A 5,797-nucleotide genomic window follows, 5' to 3' on the forward strand; every position below is an offset into this window, starting at 1 on the left:
ACTGTTTCACAAAGTCACCACATGAAAAAGCTCGTCCACCCTTTGCAATCAGTGCAGATATCTGATAACTTGCCCGAGTTGCATTCTGGATAAAAAATCGCGAAAAAAAGTACAATAAATAAATAAAAATAAATCCCAAATCCGTGGCGGGCCAAAACAACGGGCCGCGGGCCCCAAATTGGTCAGCACTGATTTAAAGTCTGTGTGTGTGTGTGTGTGTGTGTGTGTGTGTGTGTGTGTGTGTGTGTGTGTGTGTGTGTGTGTGTGTGTGTGTGTGTGTGTGTGTGTGTGTGTGTGTGTGAGAGAGAGAGAGAGAGAGAGAGAGTGTGAGCTAGTGTGTTCATGCTGTGTCAATACTCACATGTTGTCAGGATGTCAGCTGTGATCCAGGTTTATTTTTTATTTTTTATTTCTTAATGTTTTATCTGTCAGCCTGTAGAGATGAAGACAACAGCAACAACAACAACAACATCATCAGTCATCTGCAGGTTGTCACATGATCAACACTCTCAGCTGGAAACTCTCTCTGCTTCTTGCTGATCTGATTGGCCGACACCTTCAGAAGAATAAGAACTAGACTAGAGGGACAAAGCCGTCTTTATTTGTCACACAGACACCCACAACACATGCATGCAGACACACACACACACACACACACACACACACACACACACACACACACGCGGACTGCATAATCGGGCACGTCGGGCAAATGCCCGGTGGCCTGGCCTGGCCTGGCCTGCAATTTTTTTTTTTTTTTTTTTTTGTGTGCCCCCAGTCAGGCCACTCACTGAACAGCAGGCCAGGCGCCGCCTACTGGTTTACTAGTGGTTTTATTACTTTATTCAGGGTTAAAGTGGGTGCATCTCATTGTAAAATTGGACTCGGCCCAAATTGGGCTTCAAACGGCCCAAATTGGGCTTCAAACGGCCCAAATCTGGCTTCAAACTGCCCAAATTGGGCTTCAAACAGCCCTAATCTGGCTTCAAATGGCCCAAATTTTTCGCCAGCGCCCTTCGGACGCCGGCACGCGCGTCAGCCCATGTCGGCCTGGCCTGCTTGGTATCTAATGCCCGGCCTGAATTAGAATCCCAGTCCGCCCCTGCACACACACACACACAGGCTGGTGTAATGAACCCAGGATCTTCATGCTGTGAGGCAACAGCGCCACCTTGCTGCCCTCCACCGCCATCAGTGAGAAAAGTTTTTTTTTTTTTTTTTTTTTTCTTTAAAGGCCCAATCCGTCAATACTCACTATTACTGACGCCGGTGGCTGTTAGTGTAACTGCAGGCAGCGTGTGAACGAGCTGACGTGCGGGCACCATACTCGCACGCGCACAAGCAGTTGCCTGGCAACAGCAGAGCTGTTCGTTTCTTTGTAACGTTAACTCATAAAAGTCACTTGAAAACGGCAACCTGGACAATTTATCGGTCAGATCAGCCTCGAGATGCCCAGGAAGGATTCTGGATGAATTAGGGGACGTTATTGTGGTATGTTTGGTCGTGTTTTGGCTTGCGTTGGCTGCGGGCAAGTCGATACTCATGTTAGCACAAGCCAGGAAATAGCCTGCTCACCCTGTATGTACGGTACCGTGTAATGCCTGGAGTTGACCAAACTGAACAATCAAACAATGTTTCATAAGCATAACAGTAACGCTAGGCATATTTACGACTGTTAAATTCATTATCCACACAAGACGGTAACGTTATTAGTGGGGCTGGTGGTAATTTCTATAAATGTAAATTAATATTAGTTAGCCGCGATTAGCATCAAGCTAACGTTACTAGTATGTGCAGTCCCACAGTGCAGCTAACTGCAGTCAGAGCCTGCTGGCTGCGGGAAGTGGAGTTGACCAAACTGAACAGTCAAACAATGTACCGTAAGCATAACAGACAGTAGGCTAACGTTAGGCATATTTCTGACTGTTAGATTCATTATCAACACAAGACAGTAACGTTATTAGTGGGGCTGGTGGTAATTTCTATAAATATGGCTAAATCTATTAGTTAGCCGCGTATAGCATCAAGCTAACGTTCAGGCAGACTCACCACCGCAGCTAAATGCAGTCAAACAATAATGTTCCATGACCATAAGCATAACGGTAGTAACGTTAGGGTTGCATTACTTCACACAAGACGGTAATGTTAGCAGAGTTTCTGACCAGGTGGTCAGATACTTGTACTACGGAGTGACAGTAAAAATCTTGAATCTTGAAAATCCATTAGCAAGCAGCTAACGTTATCTGGTCAAAACCACATTACAGTAGCTACAAGCAGCAAGTTTCCTTCATGAACCAAAAACACAGTCCTGACTCTAGTTTCCCCCCGATGTCGGTCACATTGCTGCTGTCTGGCCAGACGGGCTTCATTAGATAAATATTTATTTATTTATTTATTTAGTCTGGACTTTTTCTGGAGTCTGTGTTGTTGTTTCCTTTAGCTAGCAGCTAGCGACGAACGTAACGCTAAAAGCTACTTCAGCCATTTCCTGTTAGCGTCTAGGACAAGAGACAAGCTCGTGAACGCGCGAGACGTCACATCCTCTAGCTGTGGCGGGAGATGCTATCCACTTCGAAACTGCGGTTTTTCCATGTATGTTCTGAACGGCTGGTCTGAGAGAAACGCCCCTGGTCGCCATTTTTAAGTTACGTCAAGGCGCATTCACTCATTGCCAATAATAAACACTTTGTGCACATTTATTTCTCGCCAGAACCGACGGAATGGACCTTTAAAGAACAATATACGAACAAGACAAACAGGCTCAGACACAGGAAAGGAAAGGAAAAAAAAACATACATCAACATTGCAACATGGCGCTATCAGCTGCATAAGGTGCTTATATATATCGTCGCTGTTGTGCCAGGACCTCAAATGTGCCTTTTTTCACTTTTTCACTTTTTGTCATAAATCAGTGCCATTGGTCACCCTTCATGTCTCTGTGTGGTTGCAACCAATGGAAAAGCATTAAAACAAGCTTGTGAATAAATCTCGTAACGCCATTCGCCCTCAATCTGTCAGTCAAACCTCGAAATTCGTCCCCTACCTCCGTGTGTACCCCCCACGCAGGACAATAAACCCGGAAAAGTCACACGGCAGACGTGCTGTGTATTTCTCATATCGTTTTGACTAATCCTGGCTTCCTCTGACATTAATATATCAATCAAATGTTTTCCAGTTATTCCTAGGCTGCAAACTTGTTTTAACATGCAAATCGGAGTGTTTTCTGACGAGAATAAAGTAACATTAACGCTACGTTATGTCAGACTATTTCTCACCCCATGCGAAAGCCCCCGCCTCGGACATGAGAGGCGAGGGGCAATGCTCTTGCTCCTGCGCGCGCCCCCGCGGCCTGGAGCTTGGGGGCTCGTGCATGAGCATGCGACTCTCCCGCTTGACTGGCCGGGAGAAAGTGCTTCCAAGTCGGACTGATAATATAAACAACATCATTTGAGCTTATCCAGGTAAGATATTAATAAAGTAATGACACATTCAGCGGGAAACTAACTATAATTAAGACGTGCCAAGTTTGACGACGTTTGGTTCAGTATTTTAAGAGCAAACAGGTTTTTTAACTTCCTGAAAAGTTTCTGTTTTGGAAATTCGAGGTCCTGGAACGACAGCGACGATAGATATATATTTAAAAAAAAAAGTGCATGGGGTCCCGTGCAAAGGGTCCATGAGGTACCAGCCGGGCGAGCCATCCGTCACCCCTAACCTCAGTTACTGGTCATTCTTAACCTCGTCAAAGTAGCCAAAAACGGTTCTCAGGGACCTGAGTTTCTCCATCTGTACAACAGAGATCATGTCCATCAGCCACACCTGGAAGGTGAAGAGAAGGACTTCCATTCCTTCAGAATGAGTATTTTGGCAACAGTTGTCCCCAATGTCAGAGATTGTTGCACAGCTGTAGGGAAGTTCAGTGAGGACTCCGAGCAGCCGAAGATGGTGAGTTCTGCCTCCGGTTGTAGGGTTATTTTGTAGGCTTTAAAGTACCGATCAAATATTTTGGCCCAGAATCCTGTTAGTGATGCAGACCAGAAGGCATGAGATAATGTGCCCTCTGATACCTGACACCTGTCACACAGTGGCGAGACAGAAGGGAAGATCCTGTGCAGTTTATGCTTGGAGTAGTGAAGACGGTGAGCAACTTTAAATTGGATCAGCTGGTGTCTGCTATTAACTGAGCAAAGTTGTACCACAGACAGACTCCTTTCCCATATAATATCAGATACATCAATACCAAGTTCTCCCTGCCATGCTTCTCTAATCTTCTCAGTAGAGGCCGTGCTGCAGTTGCCAAACAGACATACAAATCTAGAGATTAGGTGCTTGGAGTTAGAGGGGCTCAGCAATACATCGAAAAAAGCATGTTCATTTGGGAGCACCTCGAAGGTGCGGATTTTGGATCTAACATAATTTCTGATTTGGAGGAAACTGAGCCAGTTTGTGCCAGGCAACTCAAACTTCCTCTTTAGTAGATCAAAGGATGCAAAATGACCATCTATGTACAGGTCTTTGATGGAAACCAGCCCTTTCTCACTCCAGGCGTGATCGTTTCTGTCTGACCATGGAGCCAAAAAAGAGTGATTGAAACAAATCGGCGTGTGGACAGAAACGTCTGGTACACTCAAAACACTCCTAATTTGGTTTAAAATTCTGACACAGTTTTTCATGACAAAACTTAAATTTAAATCTTGTAAGGTTGCAGGTCTCTCTAATTTAGCAAATAGCATGGCTGGGGGGACACCTCGGCATTCCGAAATGTCGGCACTCTGAAATACCGGCATTCCGACAAAATTGAGATCTGTCTCGCCATTGCGAAAGAACCCTAACCCTAACCCTAACCCGGGGGACCGGCTGGAGCTAACCTCTCCCAGCCCCCACGTCTAAACCTAACCTCCCCCAGACCCTAACCCTAAACCTAACCTCTCCCACCCCCCACGCCTAAGCCTAACCTCCCCCAGAACCTAACCCTAAACCTAACCTCTCGGCTAAACATTTTTTGGAGATAAAAAGGGCCGCCTCTCCGAAAGCATAGAAGTCAATGATCGGAATGCCGACACTTCGGAATGGCGAGATGACCCCCATGGCTGGTAAGGAAGAGTTGACAATGGAGTTGGCCTCCATTTTCAGCCACAAGGGGGCCCCAGAAGTTAAGTTGCCTGGAATCCCTTGTCGCCAGTACATCAAAGCCCTAACATTGGCAGCCCAGTAGTAGTGCCTAAATACTGGTAAGGCCAGCCCTCCCTCAGACCTAGGTTTTTGCAAGTGAATTTTCGAAATTATGTGGTTCTTATAGTTCCAGATGTATGACAGAATTATGGAGTCCAGTTACTTGAAAAAAGCTGATGTGAGAAAGACGGGAAGATTTTGACAAAGATAAAGGAACCGAGGAAGAGAGGCCATCTTAACTGAGTTTATACGGCCAATCATGGAGAGGGGCAGGTTTTTCCAGTTTTCTATACACTTTCTAAGTCTTGAAACAAAGTCTGCAAAGTTCAACTTGAATATTAGTTTAGGATCTCTGGGTATGGTCAAGCCGAGATAGGTAAGGCGGTCCTTTGCCAATTTGAACAGGAGATTCTCCAGGAAACCAGGAGTGAAGACATCAGAGAGAGGCATAAAGTCACTCTTTGTCCAGTTAATTGTGTATCCGGATAGCTTACCTAAGGAGGTGATTAATTCTAGGAGAGGGGGGATCGATTGTTCTGAGTTATGTAGGTATAATATTACGTCGTCGGCGTACAAACTGATACGTGTCTCAATACCTCCGACCTTCAAGCCTGCGATATTTGGG

The sequence above is a fragment of the Poromitra crassiceps genome, assembly GCF_964638095.1.
Source record: "Poromitra crassiceps genome assembly, chromosome: 9".
Classification (NCBI taxonomy): Eukaryota; Metazoa; Chordata; class Actinopteri; order Beryciformes; family Melamphaidae; genus Poromitra; species Poromitra crassiceps.